The sequence below is a fragment of the Macaca fascicularis genome, chromosome 1, assembly GCF_037993035.2.
Source record: "Macaca fascicularis isolate 582-1 chromosome 1, T2T-MFA8v1.1".
NCBI classification, from domain to species: Eukaryota; Metazoa; Chordata; class Mammalia; order Primates; family Cercopithecidae; genus Macaca; species Macaca fascicularis.
Window position 1 is genome coordinate 147,666,408 of NC_088375.1, and position 26,832 is coordinate 147,693,239.

The window sequence follows — 26,832 nt, forward strand, 5'->3', positions numbered from 1 at the left end:
AACATTTTCTTTTCTCTAGTTTACTTTATTGTAAGAATACAGTATATAGCGCTGGGCGCGGTGGCTCACGCCTTAATCCCAGCACTTTGGGAGGCTGAGGTGGGCAGATCACGAGGTCAGGATATTGAGACCATCCTGGCGAATATGGTAAAACCCTGTCTCTATTAAAAATACAAAAAAAAAAAAAATTAGCCAGGCATGGTGGCAGACACCTGTCGTCCCAGCTACTCAGGAGACTGAGGCAGGAGAATGGCGTGAACCCAGGAGGCAGAGCTTGCAGTGAGCGGAGATCATGCCACTGCACTCCAGCCTGGGTTACAGAGCGAAACCCCGTCTCCAAAAAAAAAAAAAAAGAAAAAGAAAAAGAAAAAGAAAATAGTATATAGCATTACAAGAATACAGCATGTAATATGCCAATATACCAATAACATAAACATCAACTGTTTATGTTATCAGTAAGGCTTCTGACCAACAGTAAGCCATTGATAGTTAAGTTTAAAGGTGTTGGGAAGTCCTTTGAAAACCGGCACAAGACAAGGATGCCCTTTCTCACCACTCCTATTCAACACAGTATTGGAAGTTCTGGCCAGGACAATCAGGCAAGAGAAATAAATAAAGGGTATTCAAATAGGAAAACAGGAAGTCAATTTGTCTCTCTTTGCAGATGACATGATTGTATATTTAGAAAATCCCACCGTCACAGCCCAAAATCTCCTTAAGCTGATAAGCAACTTCAGCAAACTCTCAGGATACAAAATCAATGTACAAAAATCACAAGCATTCCTATGCACCAATAATAGAGAGCCAAATCATCAGTAAACTCCCATTCACAACTGCTACAAAGAGAATAAAATACCTAGGAATACAACTTACAAGGGATGTGAAGGACCTCTTCAAGGAGAACTATAAACCTTGCTCAAGGAAATAAGAGAGGACACAAATAAATGGAAAAACATTCCATGCTCATGGATAGCAAGAATCAATATCATGAAAATGGCTATACTGCCCAAAGTAATTTATAGATTCAGTGCTATCCCCATCAAGCTACCACTGACTTTCTTCACAGAATCGGAAAAAACTACCTTAAATTTCACATGGAACAAAAAAAGAGCCTGCATAGACAAGACAATCCTAAGCAAAAAGAACAAAGCTGGAGGCATCATGCTACTGATTTCGAACTATACTACAAGGCTACAGTACCAAAACAGCATGGTACTGGTATCAAAACAGATATACAGACCAATGGAACAGAACAGAGGCCTCAGAAATAATACCACACATCTACAATCATCTGATCTTTGACAAACCTGACAAAAACAAGTAATGGGGAAAGGATTCCCTATTTAATAAGTGGTGTTGGGAAAACTGGCTAGCTATATGCAGAGAACTGAAACTGGACCCCTTCCTTACACTTTATACAAAAATTAACTCAAGATGGATTAAAGACTTAAACGTAAGACGTAAAACCATAAAAACCCTAGAAGAAAACCTAGGCAACACCATTCAGGACATAGGCATGGGCAAAGACTTCATGACTAAAACACCAAAAGCAATGGCAACAGAAGCCAAAATTGACAAATGGGATCTAATTAAACTAAAGAGATTCTGCACAGCAAAAGAAACTATCATCAACGTGAAAAGGCAACCTACAGAATGGGAGAAAAGTTTTGCAATCTACCCATCTGACAAAGGACTAATATCCACAATCTACAAAGAACTTAAACAAATTTACAGGAAAAAAAACAACCCCATCAAAAAGTGGGTGAAGGATATGAACAGACACTTCTCAAAAGAAGACATTTATGTAGCCAACAAACATATGAAAAAAAGCTCATCATCACTGGTCATTAGAGAAATGCAAATCAAAACCACAATGACATACCATCTTATGCCATTTAGAATGGCAATCATTAAAAAGTCAGGAAACAATACATGCTAGAGAGGATGTGGAGAAATAGGAGCACTTTTACACTGTTGGTGGGAGTGTAAATTACTTCAACCATTGTGGAAGACAGTGTGGCGATTCCTCAAGGATCTAGAACCAGAAATACATTTGACCCAGCAATCCCATTACTGGGTATATACCCAAAGGATTATAAATCATTCTACTATAAAGATACATGAACACGTATGTTTATCGTGGCACTGTTTACAATAGCAAAGATGTGGAACCAACCCAAATCCCCATCAATGATAGACTGGATAAAGAAAATGTGGCACATATACACCATGGAATACTATGCAGCCACAAAAAAGGATGAGTCCATGTCCTTTGCAGGGACATGGATAAAGCTGGAAACCATCATTCTCAGCAAACTAACATAAGAACAGAAAACCAAACGCCGCATGTTCTCACTCATAAGTGGGAGTTGAACACATGGACAGAGGGAGGGGAACATCACACACCGGGGCCTGTTGGGGGATGGGGGTTAGGGGAGGGATAGCATTAAGAGAAATACCTAATGTAGATGATGGGTTGATGGGTGCAGCAAACCACCATGGCACGTGCATACCTATGTAACAAACCTGCATGTTCCGCACATGTATCCCAGGACTTGAAGTATAATACTAACAAAAAATTCTTAAGATAAAAATTTTTTAAAAAGTTGTTGGGAAGACAAAAGTTACATGCAGATTTGATGACACAGGGGTGGGGAGTGGTGCCCTAGCTCCCACATTGTTCAAGACCCAAATGTATAGAGAATCTGCTATGCAGCTATCTCAGGCTCACCACAAAATGTATAGCCTACAGATCACACGGGGTGCAATCTAAGAGTCATGGAAATTGCAGGCAAGCCAGGCATCAATGGCACTATTATTTCCAACTGAGGATGGACACTCAACTCCATGGCAATTCTAGTTTCTCCATACTGCTCTGACAGGTAACTTATTCCCCATAAAATGAATACACAATGAGGAATCGGGAGTAATACAGATGAAACAAAAGAAAGCTGTTGTGAGGCTATTTAACTAATTCTTGCTTCACCATCACTTACTGTGAGTTGACTGCCCAGCCAAACACCATCTGATCCTCATGGAAGTAATATTTTGTAATCATTGCAAATTAAGTAAACTGTCTGACTGTATACATTATTTTCTTAAGAGTATTGTTAGCCTGGCCAGGTGCGGTAGCTCATGTCTGTAATCCCAGCACTTTGGGAAGCCAAGGCAGGAAGATTACTTGAGCTGAGGAGTTCAAGACCAGCCTGAGCAACACGGCAACACCTTGTCTCTACTAAAAAATTTTAAAAATTAGCTGAGTGTGGTGGTGCATGCCTGTAGTCCCAGCTACTCGGGAAGCTGAAGTGGGTAGATTGCCTGAGCCCAGTAGTTTGAGGCTGCAGTGAGCCATGTTCACGCCACTGCGCTCCAGCCTGGATGACAGAGCAAGCCCCTGTCTCAAAAAGAGTATTATTAGCTTGAATCAGTCTCCCTGAGCACAATCACTATGGGGGACTAACAAAATAAATTTCTATATGCAAGGCAGAGACAGAGATTCTGAACACCGACAAATGCTTTCTTGTGTGGTTTCCAGACAGTCAACAAGGGATGCATATGGTACCATTCAAACTGACAAGTTATGAATCATTCTATAAAAAAGAGCTAACAGTGACCTCCACTTTAAGGGAAGATGGAGTAGACTTATGTTTCACTATTGCCCCTTCTAAGTACACCTAAAAACCTGGCACACAATACATAAAACAAATATAAGACTCTAAGAGAAGACAGTAGACTACTAGAACCCCTGGGACCGGAGGACAATACAGTGCTGAGTTGCCCTAAGTTTTACTTATGCCTCACATATTCCAGACTTGGAGCTATAGAAGCTGGCAACTTGGAAACAGGTACAGACAAAAGAATCCCTATAAAAACCTATTCTCTGTAGCCAAAGGACCAGGAAAGGAAGATAGAAAGCTTAGATAATAATCACTCTACAGTAGCCAATTTCATAGGATAAACCGGCCCCACCACCAACTCTACAGGACAAGGAGGGAGTCTAGACTTCCACCCTCACGATGCCCAATATCCCTGATGGAGTGATGTCAGAGAAGGCCAAGTACAGGGTCAGGACTTTCATCTCAGGCAGCAGGTAACAAGGCACCTCTGCAGTATCAGTGGAGTCCAAGCAAGGAAACAGAAGATTTAAATTAGACCCAGAGTCTTATAATACAAAAATGCTCAGGTTTCAATCAAATACTATTCATCATACCAAGAACCAGCAGTATCTCAAACTCAATGAATACAATCAAGAAATGACCAACACCAAAATGATAGGAATGTTAAAATTTATCAAAGACTTAAAGCAGCCATGATAAAAATTCTTTAATGAGCAATTGTGAACATGCTTGAACCAAACAAACAAAAAAAAAATAGAAAGCTCCAGCAAATACAATCTCAGCAGAGAAAATGAAGATACAAAAAAGAACCAGACCAGGAGCAGTGGCTCACGCCTGTAATCCCAGCACTTTGGGAGGCCGAGGCCAGTGGATCATGAGGTCAGGAGTTCAAGACCAGCCTGGCCAACATAGTGAAATCCTGTCTCTACTAAAAATACAAAAATTAGCCAGGCGTGGTGGTGCATGCCTGTAGTCCCAGCTGCTCAGGGGGCTGAGGCAGGAGAATCACTTGAACCTGGGAAGCAGAGGTTGCAGTGAGCGGAGGTCACGGCATTGCACTTGAGCCTGGACACAGAGCGAGACTTTGTCTCAAAATAAAGAAAGAACCAAATGGAAATACAGGAACTAAAATAAAAAGCTCAGTGAATGGGTTCAATAGCTGAATGGAAGACATGAAGAAAACTTTAGTGAACTGAAAGAAAAAACAAAAGAAATTATTGAACGTAATAGCGGTGGGAAAACAGACCAAGAAAAGGAAAAACAAAAACAAACAAAGCTCAAGAAACTGTGGTCTAGAACAAAAGATCTAACATTGGTGTCACAGTCTTAAAAGGATAGGAGAAAGAAAGCAGGGTTGAAAAGTGCTCAAAGAAATTATGGCTGACAACTTTACACACTTAGCAAGAAACATAAACATTTAGATCAAGAAGCTGAACAAACTCCAAATAAGGTAAACCCAAAGATATCCATGTCAAGACCTATCATAATCAAACTTCCGAAAACAAAAGACAAAAAAAAAAAAAAATCTTGAATGCACCTATATGAAGCCTACAAGAAAAAACTGGATTAACAGCAGATTTCTTATCACAAACCATGGAGGCAATAGGAAGTGGCACAATGTTTTTTAAGGGCTGAAATAAAATAATCATATACCTAGAGAAAATAATTTTCAGGAATGAAAGGAAAGTAACTCATATAAAAGAAAATTAGCATTTATTGCCAGTAGACCTACCCTAAAAGATTGGCTTAAAAAAACTCTATAAACAAAAAGGAAAAGATAAAAGAAGAAATCTTAAAACATCAAAAAGAACAAACAAAAAATGGAGAGTAAAAATATGTGTAAATACAATAAACTTTCCCTTTCCTCTTGAGTTTTCAAAAGCAAGTTTGACAGATAAAGGAAAAATTATTATGGTACTCTGTGATGTGGCTCTAAATGAAGGCAGAGCAAATATTTAAGACAATTACACTGTAAGTGAGGGAGAAGAAAAAGACAAGTGGAGGTAAGGTTTCTATACTTCACTTGAATTGGTAAAATGATAGCAGTGAACTGACAAGTGACATTTATATAATGAAATACACAAAACAAGCATAAAAAAACTATATAAAGACATTAAACTCAAATCAAAATGCAATTCTAAAAAAATATAAGTAACCCACAGGAATGCCGAAAAAGAAAACAGAAGTGAAAAAAAAACAGAAGACAAATAAATAGAAGTGTCAAGGGAAATTTTAAAAATACATTCACATGAATGAAAATGAAAATAAGCAAATCAAAATTTGTGGGACATAGTTAAGGCAGGACTGAGAGGGAAATTTATAGCACTGTATGCAGACTTTAGAAAAGAACAGACTCTAATCAATAATCAAAGAAGATATACAAATGACAAACATGAACAGATGTTCAACATCATTAGTCACTGGGACATGCAAATCAAAACCACAACAAAGTACCACTTCATACACACTAGGATGGCTATAATTAAAAACAGATAAACCAAAAACTTAAAAAAAAAAAAAAAAAAAGAGTAGAAAAATAACAAATGTTAGTGAGGAAGTAGACAAATTGTAACCCTCATACATTGCTGGAGGGGATGTAACATGGTGAAGTCAAGATGAAAAACAGTTTGGCAGTTTCTCAAAAAAGTTAAACAGAATTACCAAATGCCTCAGCAATTCTACTCCAAGGTATATACCCGCCCAGAGAACTGAAAACAGGTACTCAAATACTTATAAATGTTTAAAGCACTAACTCACTATAGCCAAAAGGTAGAAACAATCCAAATGTCCATCAACAGATGAATGAACAAATAAATTGTGGTAGTATATACAGAACAATAGAATATTATTCAACTATAAAAAGGAATGAAGTACTCATATATATTAGTAATACAATATAGATGAACATAAAAAATATGTGAAGAAGTCACATATAATTGGATTAATATGAAATATCCAGAATAGGTAAAAATGAAACAGTATATACTAATATATTGGTGGTTGCCAGGGAATGGGGGAGGGAGAAATGGAAAGCATCTGATTAACGGTTATGGTGTTTTCTTTGGAGTAATGTTTTGGAACTAGACAGAGATGGTGCTTGTACAATATTGTGAATGTTCCAAATGCCAGTGAATTGTTCCCTTTAAAATGGCTAATTTATGTTTATTTCACTTCAAAAAAACCTACCAAAAATAAGTACTCACAAAATATTAAGATCTTATAATACAGGTTCATTTTAATAATATTAAAAACAGAAATTATAAAACATTTAACAGTTTATAAATTAGTCATTTATTCTCAATTTAACAAATATTTATTGAGTATCTTCATGTACAATAATTTTTTGTGGGCCCTTGTTAGATATACGTTTTACAAAACATTATGCTTCCACATTAAATATATGTTAATTCTTAACGTTCTGAAAATACATTACAAAATTACAAAATAAATATCAAATTTTCTTTCACAACTTCATCTGTGATAAAGTTATCACTAAAAATATACTGGAGTTAATGCTCCTGAGACGATCTATTAGATAAAAACATCAAAGTAATTGTTAAATATCCCATCAATCCAAAAGCCACCGATTCTTTTCTTTTTGTGTTGCTGCTAAGGTTACTACGTTAAAGGAATATGAGTTATATTTTACTAAATGTACTTGCCAAGTTTGGCTATACTTTTCTATAGTTATTACATTAATTTAAAAATGTGAAATCCTTACAAGTTATAACCTTCTTTTATTATCAATCTGAGAAATACACTAATCATCTACATGAAAAAATAGTATTGGTAATAGCTAACACTGAATTCTCACTATGCTTTAAGTGTTTTATGTATATCATCTGTTATGCTCTGTGCTGTGTTTTATATACATCATGTCATGATTCTTAAAGCAAACCCAAGAGGCAGAATTATTATCCCCAATTAAAGAAGAAAACTGAGTCTCTTTAAGTGATCACCAGCTGTTTACTGATGTCAGGACACCATTCCAGGTCAATGTGACTCTAGAGCTCGTGTTCCACATTATACTGATTGTCTGAGATTTTGTCTATTTCTATTATAGAAAGAGGCAGAGCCTTATACTTAAATACAGCATTACAATATTATAGAAATATCTTTTTTTTTTTTTGCAAATGCCTTTTAAAATTTTTTGATGAATTTTATTTTGGGATTGCAAAAGCATTTTGCAATTGTTTCCTGCAACATTCCTGTGAAATAGACATGGTAAATAAGTGAAACAGAGGGACAGAAGATGGTTGTCTTCTAGGTGTTAAAAAGCAAAACATGCTGTATTATCTTTGCAACTTCCTGTGAATATATAATTATTTCAAAATTTAAAAAGTTATAAAAAACCACAACCAAAGCCAAAAACAACATGATTATTGATATCATTCCCCAAATTAGTAATTGTATAATATTCTAGGTATTATTCTTGAATAGGGAAAAAAAATCACAACATACAAAGGTTTTCTTTATTTATGGGTTACTATACGGATTGTAAGGTCTGAAGTAGGTCTAATACAGGGCCTAAGGTTTTCTTTAAATATACCAACATATGTATAGAGATGAGACCTGTTATTCAAATTATAAGTGGAATCCTCTCCCAATTCACAGTTTAGAAAAACACCAATTTGCCTTGATTGTACTGACCAGAGTCAGATTTACCTGCATCCATCTTTTGGGAATGAAACTGCCATAGTATTTTTGGGAAAAAATTATTTTACCAGACGCCCATAGCCTGTTCACCCTAGCCTTTTACTTCTGTCTGCCAATAATGCCTGCACCAAGTATCTATTTTTAAAATACAAAATATCATAGTTAAAAATCATAGGTAAGCTGACTTCAAGGCTTCATTCTTTACTCGTCTCAGTCACTTGAAATAAATACACTGATACAAAATGGGGAGTCCAACTATATATGCTTTTCCTTTTTCTTGAGCTTTATTAAGACATTAATCTCACATTATCCCTCATCTCTTTCTAAATTTCTCAAGTGAACTGTTTTTCAAGTGAACTGTTCCTATTTTCAATGTCTATCTTGTAGGAAATTGAACAAATGCCACTGTAACAAATGCCATAAGTAAGAACAAAATACTTCTGGATCCAAGAATTGGAGAAAAACCTTCTGGAAAATACACTGAATAAGTTCAGCCTTAAAAGGACAGAGCTGGCTTTCAAGATGTGGGGATGGCTAATTGGAGAAGGCATAAAAGCCTGAGTAGTAGCACAAGCTGATAAACAACAAATATACTAGCATAATGATTATAATATTAACAGTAATGTGAAGCAGCTGCAAAAAAAAATGGCAATTTTAAGCTGTGCCAATAGGCATATAGTTATCAGTGTAACAAGTGCTTCTACTTTGAACCTTTACCGTGAGCCAGGAACAATGCTCCATGTTTGTTTGTTTGTTTGTTTGTTTATCTGAGACAGAGTCTTGCTCTGTTGCCCAGGCTGGAGTGCAGTGGCACGATCTCAGCTCACTGCAAGTTCCGCCTCCTGGGTTCACGCCATTCTTCTGCCTCAACCTCCTGAGTAGCTGGGACTACAGGCACCTGCCACCACACCTGGCTAATTTTTTGTATTTTTAGTAGAGATGGAGTTTCACCATGTTAGCCAGGATAGTTTGATCTCCTGACCTCATGATTCCCCTCCCAAAGTGCTGGGATTACAGGCATGAGCCACCGTGCCCGGCCAATGGTTCATGTTTAAATGTACATTACTTCACCTAAATTTTACAATAATCCTATATGGTAATACTACGGAATTTACACTCAGAGGTATTAATTATAGAGTTGTCAGGAACAAAGTCAGAATTCACACCCTCATCTGTCTGACACCAAAGCTTATATTCCTAACCACAACACAGTAATTACTGTTTCAAGTCACAGGAAGGAACAGTTGTTAAGAAATTTGTATTCAGTCACACAGGGCTATTATGTGTCATTTCAGGCACACATTAAAAACTAGAGTACTCCAGAATGGGAATGAGTTGGATGGATCATGCCACATAAAAAACTCTTTAAAAAAACAGTGCACTTAGCTAAGAGAAAATCCATAAAAATGACTAACAGTCTCTTCAAATACTTGAAAAGTTATTGTGAAAAAGAGGCAGAATCCTTTTTGTAGTATTACTCCAGAAAAAAAGATGTGACTGTGGATCAAGAGAGAATGGGCTTTCAAATAATTAGTAGTGCAAAGTAAAGACACAGGCAGTTTAGGGGGTGGTAAGTTATTAGTCTCTGGAGATACTCATATAGAGGTTGCATGAGGAACTGTCAAAGAATGATGGAAAAAGGATTCCTGCACTGATGAGAGCTGAAATCAGGGGACCTATGGATTGCATAACCCTGAGATAAGTTCCATAAAGCTATGCTATCAATTTCTCCTCTAGAGTACAGATGTGTTTTTGGAGGACTCCCTCCACCCACTCACCCCCAAGCTCAAACAAAATCAAAAGAAGCAGAAATAGAGACAGAAGCAGGCCAGTAACAACTGGGTGGGAGGAAGGGAGTAGGATGCTTACTTATTCTCCCACAATCCTATTTTATTCAGTTTCACCCAGATGTATTTGTTTACCTTAAGACAAAAAATATAGCTTTTTTTTTTTTTTTCTCTTTTTCTTTTTTTGAGACAGAGTCTCGCTCTGTCGCCCAGGCTGGAGTGCAGTGGCGCGATCTCGGCTCACTGCAAGCTCCACCTCCCGGGTTCACACCATTCTCCTGCCTCAGCCTCCTGAGTAGCTGGGACTACAAGCGCCCGCCACCACGCCAAGCTAATTTTTTGTATTTTTAGTAGAGACGGGGTTTTACCGTGTTAGCCAGGATGGTCTCGATCTCCTGACCTCGTGATCCACCCACCTCGGCCTCCCAAAGTGCTGGGATTACAGGCATGAGCTACTGTGCACGGCAAAATACAGTTTTTATGATTACTGTGTAACTGAGCATAGCCATACTGTTCTATGTATCTTTGAGTAGTGAGAATGATATGATCATTTATAACCAAGCTTTTTCCACCGAATTCATCAAATAATTTCATAAAGATTTACGGGACTCTATTAATTTATAAGTACTGCACCAGGTTCTGGACATACACCTACTCTTAGAGAGTTTGGTGGTACAGCGTTATAAAAAAAAGTTTATACAAGATGCAATCGAGGTCCCAAAAATGGGATGGTTAGGAAAGGATCCAGAGAAGGTGACTGAGATAAGAAAGTACCTTCTGGGCCAGGCGCGGTGGTTCACGCCTGTAATCTCAGCACTTTGGGAGGTCAAGACGGGTGGATCATCTGAGGTCAGGAATTTGAGACCAACCTGGCCAACATGGTAAAACTCCATTTCTACTAAAAATACAAAAATGAGCCGGGTGTGGTGGTGGGTGCCTGTAATCCTGGTTACTCAGGAGGCTAAGGCATAAGAATCGCTTGAACCCGGGAGGCAGAGGTTGCAGTGAGCCGAGATTGTGCCACTGCACTCCAGCCTGGGCAACAGAGTGAGACTTTGCCTTTTTTTTTTTTTTTTTTTTTAAAAGTGCCTTCTGGGTGACAAAGAAACCTTCTAGGCAAAGGGAAAAAGCATAAGCAAAGTCCTTGGAGGGCAACACTGAATAGTGCACATAGACCCTCAAAGTGGTTCTTAATAAGCTTAGAAGATAGGAGAAAGATAAAGGGCAAGCTAAAACATAAGGCAGAAAAGTGGGCAGAAGCCAGATCACAGTGTCTTAATCACCATACTAGGAATATGAATCATATCCTATAAGCCAGCATTCTGAAACTCATTGGTCTCAGAGCCTCTTATACACTTAACGATTGTTAAGGACACCAAAGAGCTTTGGTTTATGTGGGTTACATCTAGCAATAGCACATTAGTAATTAAAAGTGAGAAACATTAACTCACTTTAAAATAACAATATGACATGTCAGCATAAATGACATGATTTCGTGAAAAAATTCTCCAAAACCAAAAAAATTCAGTGTAACATTATATTTTTGCAAATCTTTTAAAATGTCTGGCTTAATAGAAGACTACTGGATTTTCATATCTGCTTCTCCAAAAGATTATCATATATTATTTGGGTTGGAGTCAATGAAGAAAATCAGACTCATACAGATACAGTTGGAAAAGGAGTACTTTAGTAGCCTTTTCAAATAATTGGAAATATTCTTTTTCAATTCTATACTAAAACCTAGTATTAATTTCTTAAAAGTTAACTGCAAGTGATAGAAAACCATATTAATGAATATATACTATTCATGTTCATATCAGTGAATATATTGTTATATTGATAGACTTTGCACTGTCATTTGAAAAATACTGGTATATGGAGTTACACAGATCCTCCAAATATTAATACATTAGAATTGTATAACAAAAATTATACAATTGTAAAAATCACATTCATTATAATACCACCAATCTCAGAGAAGTCTAAGTATTGGGAAACTCTTATGGTCATAGTGGCAGATACAAGGTTTTTTGAATTTTATAATTGGCAACTAATACTGTCAACTGTTTTCCTTACAGCGACAAGTTCATTTTGTTCATTGTTGAGAAAATATCTCCCAACTACACAGGTCTGAATAAACATAGTTTGTGTGTTGATCATTCTTTCAAGTAAAAACAGTGTTCTATGAAAAATATTGCCTTGTTGAGCTTGCAACTTGTCTTAATCTATTTTCTGTTGCTATGACAGAGACCGGGTAGTTTATAAAGAAGTTTCTTTAGCTCCTGGTTCTTTAGGCTGGTAAGTTCAAGACTGGGCAGCCATATCTGCTGTCTTCTGGTAAGGGCTTCATGCTGCATCAAAAAATGATGGAGGAATGGAAGAGAAACTGACACGTGCAGAAAATAGGAGTGCAAACAAAACAGGCAACCTTGCTTCATAACGACCTGATCTCATTGTAACTAACGTAGTCCTCAGAGAGTGAGAACTCACTAACTCCCTCAAGACTGCACTGATTCTTTTATGAGAACAGATTTTTCATGATCCAAACGCGTCTTAAACCACCACCTCTCAACACTGTTACATTGGGGACCAAGCGTCAACATGAGTTTTGGTAGAGACAAACCATATTCAAACCACAGCACAAGTCAATCACACAAGTGCTTTACCTCAAGACAATCTCTGTATTGTGGTATGCAGAAGTGCTTGATGTACTTTCCATATTGTGACAGAATATTAAGGACATACACAAAATAGTCAAGATTTAATAAAATTACTGCTTTCTGATGGACATTCTTATGTGAAAATGGCTTTTGAGGGTTTGGGCTGTTAGAGAAAAGTAGCAAAAAAACACAATGCCTACTAGTACAGTTTGGTACCACCACTGCTGTTTACCATGAGGACAAATATCAACTAGTGAAAAAGGCAACTAACATCGTAGAATTATTATGAAAATAGTTGTGAACTATTTTGTGAAAGCCCTAAAGGAGTCTTAAGGATCCCTATGGTACACGGACTGCACTTTCAGAACAACTTCTATAAACAATAAAGAGCCATTTTTTTTTTTTTTTTTTTTTTTTTTTTTTTTTTTTGAGACGGAGTCTCGCTCTGTCGCCCAGGCTGGAGTGCAGTGGCGCGATCTCGGCTCACTGCAAGCTCCGCCTCCCGGGTTCACGCCATTCTCCTGCCTCAGCCTCCCGAGTAGCTGGGACTACAGGCGCCCACAACCGCGCCCGGCTAATTTTTTGTATTTTTTAGTAGAGACGGGGAAGAGCCATTTTTTTTTTTTAAGAGTTTTAAGTAACCTATATGGGACTTCTGCAATGCAAGATTTCCCCAAGGTATCATTTTATAGAGTGATAACGCTTACAGCTGAGTATCAATGGCCTGAAGACATAGTGAGGATTAAGACCTGAAGGAAAGCAACTGCAATAAGGAAGAAGCATGGGGACTGGAAGGAGACAGGTTAATGGGATAGAGGCTTAGGTGACAAGAGTAGATGAGGGATTGGAAGTGGCTAAGGTGCTGTCTCTAGGCTTCTTTACTGAGGAGGAAGATGGTGCCATTCACTGAATTTGAGAATTGGGGAAGGAAGAACAAATGGGGATGAAGAAAGGAATTCAGGATAGTTTGTACTCTACAATGAAGTTCTAACTGAGAAATCAAGTATGTAGCTGGTCAATGAAAGAGCCGATTTTCATAATGGCTTTATTTCAAGCTTGTGTAAGAACAATATCCAAGCCTAACAGGTCTAGAGAATAGGATGAGGAAGGCACAACGGCAGAAAAGTTCTGGATTAGAGTGTAATATGGCATCTGTTCCCTCCCAGCCCCATGAATATCCGGATATTTATGTGTTTGAGTTTTTAGAGAAAGGGAATGCAGGGAAATGATTAAGGAGCTGTTTTGAAGAAGGGCTTTGTAATATAAAGGGGACACTGTATTAATTAGGGAAACATCAGCTGTTGTAAAGAAATCTCGATTGTTTACTACACAAGAAGTTTAGTTCTTGCTCAAGTACCAATGTGAGTGTTCCTGGTTGGCAGATGGCCTTTTATGCAGTAATTCAAGGAATTATGCTCCTTTCCTCTTCTGACTTTGCCATTCTCCCCAGTACCTTGAAGTCTTTTGATACAGCTGGCCGATAGAGTACAGAAAGCACAACTATTTCTTAATTATCTTGGCAAACACTAGTCATATGGCTCTGCCTAGATGCAGGGGTTGTGGTGAGAAATTTAATCTTTGGTGGGTAGTTGCTTCCTAGCAATAAAAACATATTAGAGGAAGACATGCATGAATAGCCGGTATATAGTTCGCCATTTCTTCACAGAGGCACATAAAGCAGGTTCATAAGTGATAAAGTATGACATTAGTGAGGACATAGGAGAACTTTCTCCATTTCTACATGAAATGTGACATCAATCTTAGCACCATGAAGGCTCCCGTACTTTCTGGCATTTCCTCTTGGGGAAGCAGCAGAGATGATGATGCTTGATTAGAGACAGCTGTTCTATGGACAAGCCGGTAACCAAGCCGATGCTTATGCATAGAGGGAAGTCTGCTTTTCAAAAAACAAACAAACAAAAAAACCCACGAGATATCTCTAGAAGACTTTCAGAAATATTAGAAAGGAATTTCAATGGAGAATGAAGCCCTGTGCAAACATCTAGGGTAATGGCCAAAATAGGCTATTTGGCCTATTATAATAATGAAAAATAGGCTATTAATGTAATTCTGATTCCATATGTATTTACAGGGTTAGTGTGAGGGACAGACTTGGATTATCAGTTTCAGACACAGTGAGTTTCAGGTGCCCATGGAACATCCAGGTAGTAATATGCAGGTTACAGAAGACACACATCTCAGGAGAAAGTTATGAACTAAAGACAGAAATTAGGAGTCACAATACAAAGGCAGAGTAAATGAAATCATGAAGGTATAGAGTTAAGAAAAGAGAATTTTATTTTTCACTTTATTTTTAATTTTTATTTTTAAACATCAACAGAGAATTTTGAATTCATCAGCTTTTGGTTCTAAAAATCTGTGTTACCAACACTACCTAGAACATATGTGCCATACAACCAAAAACAAATCTGCACTATCACTGCAAGATCATGTACTAATCTATTAACAAACATTTTAAGTGCTTTTAACCACGTTGTCCACTTGTAAATACTCCAAGTATACTGCAGCAGATAAATACTAGCTTCATGTCTTACTGACATGCCTTTAAAATGTTTTTTGAAGGACTCATGAGTTTTGTAACTCACAAAGCAAACAGCTGGACCTTACTACTAAGAATGCATTAACTAAAATCTCTGCTAGCATTTTTTTCCAAAATAAAACTAAACATAATATTGTAGAAGATGTGAAGACGGTTGAAAGTAAATTAGTCAGGAAGACATTAAACATTTTTTAATGCACTTACTGATGGAAAAATAAAACAGGAGTAAATTATATATAAGCTTTGTAATTCAGCTAAAATATTAATTTTGATATTAAACTGGTAGGAATATTCAGAGATTTCCTTAAATTCTCAGCAGAAGTCCATACTGCCATTAAAATAGATGTGCTTTGATTGTTGAAATAAATATCATACCAAGAAGATTAAAGCATTTTCAAAATCAAGAAAGAAATGCCAGAACTGTCTACAAAGCTAAATTATTTTCACACTTCAACAACTGCACCTGGTGCTCCACTCACTAGTAAGTAAAAAGAATAAGAAGTAACTAGGATTCAACTCCAGCTGGGTTTGGATATCATTAACTAAAACCTAATGCAGCAGCTGTTGAAAATTAGAATTAGCAATGCTGAAAACGTGCTATTATTTCACTGGAGTTTGATATGCATCATATTCTAGAGCAATGGTTCTCAAATTGAGCATGCGCCAGAATTACTTGGAGCATTTGTTAAAATACAAATTCCTGCCTTCCCACATTCCCTAGCTACTAATTCCAAGGACTAAGAATTTGTCAATCCAGTTCCCAATGCCGATATGATGGTCCAGGAACACTTTGAGAATCAGTGTTCTAGAGGGCATTTCTGTTGGCTTATTAAGAAGACAGATACAGAATATTATCTTTTCCATGTAACTAATTAATTTGTACCCCATTAACTGGAATTTTAGATATAGCTTAGATCTGTGAAAAACAACTTAATGGTATAAACTAGTTGTGAGGGTATTCTGGTCATCATGTCAATTATCTTTTAACTCATGGCACTGATTCTACTGGACTAATTGGATTTCCCATCTTCCTCACTGCTCCCCACCAACCACTAAGTCTCCTAAGGCTAGTCAGTTCCTCCTTAAAGGATGCTGTAACCATCATTATGAAAAGCACGAGTGAAATGTTTACATTGTTCTTGAGCATAAACTGTTATAAAACCCTTTGAAAATGCAACATTAATTAATTCTGAATCATGGTCATTACCCCACACCCTTTTAAACTGAAACTGTTTTTGGGGTACAACCAAGAATTCAAGAACCATGTTAAAGATATTAATCTAGGAACATTCTCTTATATGAAGAAATTCTGATTAAACTACAATTTCCAGTCCTGGCTCACTAGTTAAAAACTGAAGCTCAAGTAGATTGTACACTACCCATTGTGAAGACTAAAACAGTGAGTTAAAAATTTTTTTTGGACTGGGTCTCACTCTGTCACCCAGCTTATAGTGTAGTGGCATGATTAGGGCTCACTGCAGCCTCGACCTCCCAGGCTCAAGTGATCCTCTCACCTCAGCCTCCAGAGTAGCTGGGACTACAGGCGCGTGTTACCATGCCTGGCTAATTTTTGTATTTTCTGTAGATACAGGGTTTCAGCATGTTGCCCAAGCTGGTCTCAAACTCCTAGGCTCAAGCGATTAGCCCACCTCAGCCTCCCAAGATGCTGGGATTAACGGTGTAAACCATTGCACCTGGCCTAATACTTTTTATATTTTACAGCTCTGTATCTTCTGAGAAACTGTTATAGCTTTTCAGTTGAATTTGTATTTTTAATGAATCTTTAAAAATTAGTCACAGGTATTAATATTCTAAAGATGTTCTTTTCTAAACATCGATTTCCAAAAATTGTCTTCCTTTGCATTTGTCTTGTGTAACAAAAAAGAACCATTATTCAGGATCCTGTAAACTACAATTCTTTACTAGTGACACTTCAACATGCCCACAATGCAATGATAATTGATATTCTCAATAATGACCAGTAAAATGCTGGACAGTTGTATCAATTGACAAAAACTAATGCTGGACCATAATTTGAGTTTTAATTGTGTTTTACTGAATTTTAATTACATGAAACAAGTGTAAGAAAAAAAATTCTCAAGTAGAATATTCTTCATCTTGCAGACTACCATTTACTATACAATAGACATTTTAATATCTACTTTAAAATAATTTGTTGATCTTTACATAGCCTATATATTAGCTTTTTAAATCCATTAATATTTTTGGCTTATTTTCCTATGCCAGAAATAAAATTACAATCATTATGAAAAGGTAGGGGTTGATAAAATTAATGGTGATGAGGCAAAGTAACTCAAAACTGTTTTATTAGTTACTCTGCCTCATCCTCATTAATCTATTTGAATTAGGCAACATAAATTTAAGTACCTTCTAACTGAACACTGGAACCAATCAAACCATGAAAACCGAAAAAAAACCATGTAGAATTAATGTGACTTTTTGGGGGAGGAGAGCCTAACTTGTTTAAAAGCTACTTCTTTCTCTGAAAGAAAGGTGATAACCATTATTACCCAGTATACAACAGACACACAAATTTGCTTAAAAAAATATATACATACTAAATTAAACCATATGGGAGACAGAGTTCTTCACTCCGCAATCTAAGAAACATTAAAAGGAAGTGAAGGATAATGTTAAAAGTGAAAGTTTGAGGTGATTTGATCTCTACCAACCTAATGTTACACATAGCACAGTCAAAGCTAAAGCTCCATACATGTCAAGACTGTTTAGTATAATATTCTAGGAATATCACACCTGACTAATCCTCAGAGGTTTTTTCCTCTAATGGCGCCAAGACTCTGAAGGACACAGTGAAAGTGGCAGAAAAGTCAGAGATTAAAGTGGTCAGATAACTAGTGCAGGACCACGATTTCTGAGACTAGAGTAATCTAAGAATCATATAGAAAGTTAGATTACCTTAAAATAGATTACAGGGTATAACAAATTCCATGGGACTGGGGAATCTGTATTTTTAAAAAGCTCCCAAGGTGATATAAGAGCAGGTGGTCTAAAATCGATAACAGAAGATATTAGAAAGCAACACAGGTGTCAACATTTGTTGACTCTGGTTTGTGACCTTGTAGGTACCATTCTCCATTTTACCCTTTTATAGCTAAAATTTTATAGGAGTCTCTGTAGCATAATCTCTCATATTTGGAGACCATTTTATTTCTAATGTACTCCCAGTTTATTTCCCAATTTTGGCTTTTTTTTTTTTTTTGGTGGCCTAAGAAAACCTAGAAATAATAAGCCTAAATAAAACAAAGTTCAAAAAATAAAGAAAATAGAAATTTTAGGAATAAGATTACTTGATGGGATCTATCAAATTACTCAAATTCTTAAATCTTAATTTATAATTACTAACATTTATATTTGTACATTAAAAGATAACGTACTAATTATCTAGACCCATACACACCATAGAAAAGGCAGACTGTTAGACTAGATAATAAAGCAAGATTCAACCATATCCTGACCACAAGAAAACCACTTTAAATGAGAGAAACATTAAATAACTTAAAAGGAAAAGGATGAAAAAAATATATCATGTTATCACAAATCAAAAAAAGCTGGTATAGCCATATTAATGACAAACAGATCTCAGAGTAAAGAATATTGGCAAAGATAAAAAGGATCATTTCATAACGATAAAGGGGTCAATTTATCAAAAAGACATAACAATCCTAAACACTTTTGTACCTTTATAAGAAGAGTTTTAAAAACATATGAATTAAAAACTCACAGGAAAAACAGACAAATCTGCAAGTATAATCAAAGATTTCACCATCATGCTCACAATAATTGATAGTAAACAGAAAATCACTAAGATACAGCAAATTTGAACAGTCATCAACTAATTAGCCAATTGGCATTTAGAGATCACACCATCCAGAATGCAGATACACATTCTTTTCAAGAGTACATGGAACATGTGATAAGATAGACCACATTCTCACTCATAAAATGAGGTTCAAAATATTTGAAAGTACTCAAATCATACAAAATATGTTCTGACTAAAACAGAATTAAATTTAAAATAACAGAAAAGACATTTGAAATGCCCACAAATACCTGGACTAAATAACACACTTCAAGTAACCCAGAGGACAAAGAAAAAAACAAAAAGGAAAGTAGAAAAGTATTTTGAACCTAATAAAACAAAACCATCAAAATTGTGAGATGTAACTGAAGCAGTGCTTTAAGGGAAACACATAGCACTACACGATCATATTAGAAAAGAAGGCAATTCTAACATCAGTGACCTAAACCATAGCTAGTTCTTTGTGCCCCCCCAAAAAACAAAATCAATAAAACTGATAAACTTCTAACCAGACTAATAAGAAAAAAAGAGAAGATACAAATTATCAATATCAGAAATGACAAAGGAGAAAACACTACAGACAATAAAGGAATATTATAAGCAACTGTAGCCAATAAATGTGATAAATTGCTAAATTCCTTGAAACACAAAAATTAACAAAGCTCACGTATAGCTAAACAGAATAACCTTTTAAATCTATCAAATGTATAAATAAAAAACCTTGGCACAAAAAACAAAAACAAACCTTTCTCACAGATAAACAAAAGGCCCAAATGGCTTAGAAAATTCTACCAAACAAACAAACAAAAATACCAATACCAAAAATACCAACACAAGAAAACATCAACACAAACTCTTGAAGAAAACTGAAAAGGAAAAAATGCTTTCCAATTGAGTCTCTGAAGCCAGCCTTGATATCAAAATCAGACATGAAATCCCTTATAAACATAGAGACAAAAATTAACAAAATTTAGTGAAATGAAAGGACAATTATCATACCTATGTAGTTTATCCCAAGGATACAGATTGATTTAACATGCAAAAGTTAATGTAACTTACCTTATTAAACAAGCTAAAGACCATGTATTCATCTTAATACATGCACATAAACAAAATCCAACATCAATTCATGATAAAAATCTCAGCAAACTGGGAATAGAAGGGAACTTCCTCAAACTAATAAAAGGGTCTCCTTTTATTTCAGTTCAGCTGGTATCATACTTCACTGAAAGACAGACTGGATACTTTCACCCTAAAACTGTGAAGGAGGCAAGAATGTCCACCCTCATCAGTTTTATACAACACTGTCTTGGAGGCTCTAGCCTGTGCAATAAGGCAAGAAAAAGAAAGGCACACAGATTAGAGAGCAAGAAGTAAAACTGTCTTGTCACAGACAGCATGACTGACTGTGTAGAAATTCTCAAAGAATCTATCAAAAAAGCTATGAGAATTAATGAGTTTAGCAAGGTTGCAGTATATAAAAACCAATATACCTAAATCAACTGTATATTACTAACAACAGACAATCAGAAATTCACATTAAAAAATACCATGTAAAATAGCACAAAAATATAAACAAACTTTGCAATAAGATGCACAAGACCATACAGTAAAAATTATAAAAAACTGCTGAGGCCCGGCGGGGTGGCTCACACCTATAATCCCAGCACTTTGGGAGGCCGAGACGGGAGGATCACAAGGTCAGGAAATCGAGACCATCCTGGCTAACACGGTGAAACCCCATCTCTACTAAAAATACAAAAAACTAGCCGGGCGAGGTGGCGGGCGCCTGTAGTCCCAGCTACTCGGGAGGCTGAGACAGAAGAATGGCATGAACCCAGGAGGCGGAGCTTGCAGTAAGCCGAGATCATGCCACTGCGCTCCAGCCTGGGCAACAGAGTGAGACTCTATCTCAGAAAAACAAAAAACAAAAAACAAAAAAAACACTGTTGAGAAAAATTAAATAAGATCTAAATAGATATGCCACATTCATGATTAAAAGACTACTGTTAAGATGTCAGTTCTCCCAGAATTTATATACAGATGCCATGCAATCCCAATGAAAACCACAGGGCACTTTTTGGTATGACTTGACCAACTAATTCTAAAACTTGTATGGAAATGTAAATAATTTGGAATAGGCAAAACAAATTGAAAGATAATGAACAACTTAGTTGCTAGTTTCATAAAGTTCTCATTTTAGTTGGTTGTTTATTCCCAAACTAGTTTATGGCAGTTTTCTCTGTTACTGTAACTGCAAAAATCAAAGACATATGAGTGTGAAATGAAAGAGGACTATTGCTTTCATGAAAATCAAATTGGATACTCCAGAAAGACCTACGAAATACTGGTCTTAGATCAGATATTGACAAAGAAATTGCAAAAGACTTGAGGGGAAAATCTGGAGATCTAAGTTGTTTTGCAAAGGTGTTAAATTTTTTGGTTACATTTTAAAGGAAGTCCAAAATGGAAAATATAGACTAAGTATTATAGGTATGCTTTTATTAAACATCAGTTGATAACACACAAACTCGTTTGAATCTTATCTTTTCCTCTTAACATTACAAACAAGCTAGTTCTCCCATATTATTGAAAACATTGTTCTTTTAAATAGTTGCATCTGGCACAGGCTTTTAAAGTTACTGAATCCGTGCATACACATACTGACGTCTACCTATAATGAGGTACAGTCATTCATTTCTCACTCTTCCTGAATTGACAAGTAGGAATTAAAGATAATATGGATTAAGAAGAGTTTAAAATTGGATTCTCAATACAGATGTCACAGGCAATGACTACTTCTTTACTTAAAAAAAAAAAAAGTCCTGGCTGAATATTTGTCCCCTTTATTCTCATCTATTACCTGTTTATTCAAATCTATAAAAGCAGCTTCTTCAAAAAACTACCGACCACAAAATTGCTATTAACTCAACAACCTGTGGCAGTTATCAAAACACTTCCCACTTCAAAGGTGAACAGTAAAAACAATTACCTATGTGGAGTTTTAAAAAAGGGTTTTAAAAACATCCCTCACTTATGTGTGAAGGCAAAAATATACACTGACATTTCATGCCTGGTGTCTAGTTGCTGTCTTCCTATGTTTGCTTTCTAGGGAATCAATAAAATAAAAATAATAAGGATAGAAATGGTAATGGTAGGCCGGGTGAGATGGCTCACGCCTGTAATCCCAGCAATTTGGGAGGCCAAGGCGGGTGGATCGCCTGAGGTCAGGAGTTCGAGAACAGCCTGGTCAACATGGTGAAACCCCATCTCTACTAAAAAACACCAAAATCAGCTGGGCGTGGTGGTGGGCACCTGTAATCCCAGCTACTTGGGAGGCTGAGGCAGGAGAATCGCTTGAACCCGCGAGGCGGAGGTTGCAGTGAGCTGAGATCACACCATTGCATTCCAGCCTGGGCAACAGCCCTAGACTCTGTCTCAAAAAAAAATAAAAACGACGTGCATAGCTCTTTACATCTAGAACCTGCTGGTCTTTCAGGCCTAACTGGGGTTCATTCTGTTGATCTGATGCATTCTTCTCCTTGACTTTGTACTTCAGCCCAGTTAAACAGCACTGGAGGTTTCCTTTTCCGTCAGTTTGTCCATTGTCAACAGATAACAGATGTCATCATTAAAAAGCTTGGTAAAAAGTTTAACTGGATTATATCCAGTTGATTTAGTCCATTCCTCAGTGCAAATACATTTAATGTCACCATCTTTATTAGAATGTTCTAGCTCTGGCTTCGGCTTCTGTTGGTTCCCAGGCAGCTTCAGGGTCAGTTCTGTCAGAAGATACTTAAGTACTTTGCCCAAATGATGCAATGTATAGGTTCTGAAGGTGTGTTACAAATTGTACAGTCAGGAGAGGTTCTCTGTGTTGGCTTAGGATGACATTCATAACACTTGGTCACACCCTTTTTCATAGTAGTTATTTGTCCAAGATATCCAGCAGTTCCAGTTCCAGTAAGAGGAACATCAGCTGCGAGGCACATTCTATTAACATGGTTTCGGGCAGCTCTGTTATCTAAAGCATTCATAACCAATAAAAACTATCAAAAAATTCCACATTGTAGTCAGGGTTCATGATGCTGTAATGGTAGGCAATGATATTAGTTTTCAGGTAAAATTGCAGTGCACTTTCCCTGGCAACCTGTGCCTTTGATCTTCCAACATGTTTCTTTTGAAACAAAAACTATCTGTTGAGGTTGGTGACATCAATAGTAACTAGATCAATCAGGTCAATTGGGAGAAGCCGGTGAGCACCAGGTTCTTGAGGAGCTCACAGCGCTGAGACTCTGAGAGTTCATTTAGCAGAAAAGGGGGATGAAGCTGAGCTCATATGGGATAAGGATGACCCATATGCAATGGATTTTGTCACCTCTGCTGCAAACCTCAGGATGCATATTTTCAGTATGAATATGAAGAGTAGATTTGATATCAAATCAATGGCAGGGAATATTATTCCTGCTATTGCTACTACTAATGCAGTGATTGCTGGGTTGATAGTATTGGAAGGATTGAAGATCTTATCAGGAAAAATAGACCAGTGCAGAACAACAGTTTTGAATAAACAACCAAACCCAAGAAAGAAGCTTCTTGTGCCTTGTGCACTGGATCCTCCCAACCCCAATTGTTACATATGTGCCAGCAAGCCAGAGGTGACTGTACAGCTGAATGTCCATAAAGTGACTGTTCTCACCTTACAAGACAAGGTAGTGAAAGAAAAATTCACTATGGTAGCACCAGATGTCCAAAGTAAAGATGGGAAAGGAACAATCCTAACATCTTCCAAAGAGGGAGAGACAGAAGCTAATAATCACAAGAAGTTGTCAGAATTTGGAATGAGAAATTGCAGCTGGCTTCAAGCAGATTACTTCCTCCAGGACTATACTTTATTGATCAACATTCTTCATAGTGAAGACCTAAGAAAGGATGTTGAATTTGAAGTTGTTGGTGATGCCCCAGAAAAAGTGGGGCCAAAACAAGCTGAAGATGTTGCCAAAAGCATAACCAATGGCAGTAATGATGGAACTCAGCCTTCCACCTCCACAGCTCAAGAGCAAGATGATGTTCTCATAGTTGATTCGGATGAAGAAGATTCTTCAAAGAATGCTGACGTCAGTGAAGAAGAGAGAATGCACAAGAGGAAATTAGACCAGAAAGAATCTCGGTACAAAGAGGTTACGTACAGAACAGAAGGAAGAGCTTGATGATGTCATAGCATTAGATTGAACAGAAATGCCTCTAAACAGAGCCCTCTTAATACTTATTTATCTGGGCAGAACCAGATTATGTTATGTCCTTTGTTCCAAAGGGAAAAAACTGACACCAGTGACTTGAAAATGATTCTGCTCCCTTTGAAAGCATTCATTTAGCTAGAACTGTTAGACACACTGCAGTATGCTATACTGAAAGTAGGAGTATAGTTTTAAAAAACCTTTGAACAAAGTATGTGCATAACCAGTCATGAGAAAAAACAACACAATGCATGTCTTTTTAATGTAAATACCCTTAGGTATCATTAACAGTTTCAAAATATTGTGGTTTAGTAAAGTTGATACCTGGTTATAAATATTATGCCCTTATTTTTGGCTAGAAGAATGAATTTTAGCCTAGATCTAACCATTTTTATACTCTTAACCGACTGAAACAGATTCAAAGAAGTATCAAGTGCTATGCATTGAAACTTGTTTTTAAATGTTAAATGGCACTATGTACATTAATGTAAAACAGTGTTAATTTACTCACATTTTCAGTTTGTACTGCCTGGTATGTCTGTGTATGAAGCCAATTTTTGTGTATTGTTATAGTTTCAGGTTATTTATAGTAGATGTTTTGTAAAACTCAGTGACTATGCTTATGGACCAAATAAATGGCATCTGCATTCTTGTTACATAATAGATAAATAAACAAATGGTAACGGTGTCAACTAGAAAGCTAAGAACTAGTACAGCTGTAATGTCCAAAAATGTCAGTACTGTCTGTTACTGCTATTTATTTAACGGTCTTTATTTTCTTATCTTCTAATTCTACATAACAAAAATAATGCCACATTTCAAAATTATGTGACTAAATAGTGCTAGTATTTACTACCACAGAACCTTTCTCCTCCCCAGTGTTTTGGCTGCTGAACTGAATATAGATTATCAAAGATTTGTTGTGAGCCTAACATTTCAATGGTTCTATAAATTTTATAGCATTTCATCTTACTTGCTCTGAGACTTCAAATACAAAAGCACTTTTTCTAAATTTTCTAAAATAAACATTACTATTATAATCCAAAGAAAATGTATTCTCACAAAATATGGTACAAATATAGTCACCCAACTAAATATTAAATATTTATTTCTATACATGTTATTTCATGGCTTCCTGTATATATTTATTGATAAATACTAAAGCTGATATATGGAAAGACTTGATATATTTAGTAAGGTCATATTTCAGAAGCATTGTTAATGCAGATAAGACATATACATCCACATTTTTCAACAAGAAAGATGTTACTTCAGTTCCAAACGACCACACTTAAGGTAGGGTGCAGACATATATAGAATATAAGACAGGACTGTAACAATCAAGTCTTCAGTTACTTTTCACTTCTGACTACATGACTATAGTAAACAAGATACCCCCATCAACTGATTCTTGGGGATAAAAAATCCAATTACTGTCTTGCTTTACAATAAATTTAGAATGAAATGTTTTGTTAATCAATTGTTAAATCAGGTAAAGCATAAGGTACTTTAAACTGATTATTTGGTCTCATAAAATGATTCAATCTAAAGGCTTAATTTAGAGTCACCTACAAAATGACCCTGTATTCTACGCTGTTAATCTTAAAAGTTTAATAGTTCTTAAACTTACATAATTTATTATTTTTTACCGAGAATCATCAATGTAGGACTAATTCTGATGAAATACATCTAGATTATTTCCCCTTTCCATCAGCCCATCTCCCAACCAAACAATACTTAGAATTATCACAAAGAGTCTTTCTAATCACACTTATTTAACTTTGTAGTATATTTTGAATTAGAAGGCACAATTAATAAAACTGTTCTCTATATAGAAAGATTTGTTATAAGGGTCCCCTATACCAGATGTGTCTGTTATTTCTCTGAGAAAATCTAATCTTGGAAGGGCTGGGGGAAAGGAAGAATAATAGCATGGCTCCTCTTTAGCTTCACTTTAAACGGCCACCATGATTAGAGAGGGCAAGGTTTCAGACATGCGTTTAGGAAGCATGTAGTCATTTAACTTTTTCATGTGGTGTAAAGCTTGTAAACAAGAAGTCAGAAAAGTAAATTCCTATGAATCATATACTTTTTACAAAGTATTTCAGTTAACATATTCCCAGATATACAGAATTACAGAATATTGCCAATTATAATCTATCCAATGATGACTGTGGAAATGTGTAATTTCCAATGATATTTTATCATCTTGATATTCTGGAAACACTAAATAATATAGGATCTTTTCATCAGGAAGTCAATTTGTTCTGAAAGAAAAGGGTCTTTATGTTTAGTTATGCCTGGCAGGCATTGCAAAAGAGTACTTCTTCTCTATAATTAGCACAGTGAAGGTATATCTATCCAAAAATATCAAGAGGAGGTATATATAAGAAAGGAGATGGGTTTTTCATTTTTAAAATAATGGCTTCCTTAAAAAGTAATATCAACTAAAAATGGACTAAGGACTGAAACAA

The 26,832-nt window shown here is 36.3% G+C and overlaps 1 protein-coding gene and 2 pseudogenes across 4 annotated transcripts in view; 1 reads left to right on the plus strand and 2 right to left on the minus strand.

Annotated features, from left to right (window-relative positions):
* The window catches only part of HS2ST1 (heparan sulfate 2-O-sulfotransferase 1), a 197,318-nt gene that overhangs the window by 44,174 nt on the left and 126,312 nt on the right, over positions 1–26,832 (minus strand). The gene's annotated exons all lie outside the window — the stretch shown is intronic.
* LOC141407726 (SUMO-activating enzyme subunit 2 pseudogene) lies at positions 21,563–25,012 on the plus strand (annotated as a pseudogene).
* Positions 22,270–23,315, minus strand: LOC135964729 (SUMO-activating enzyme subunit 2 pseudogene; annotated as a pseudogene).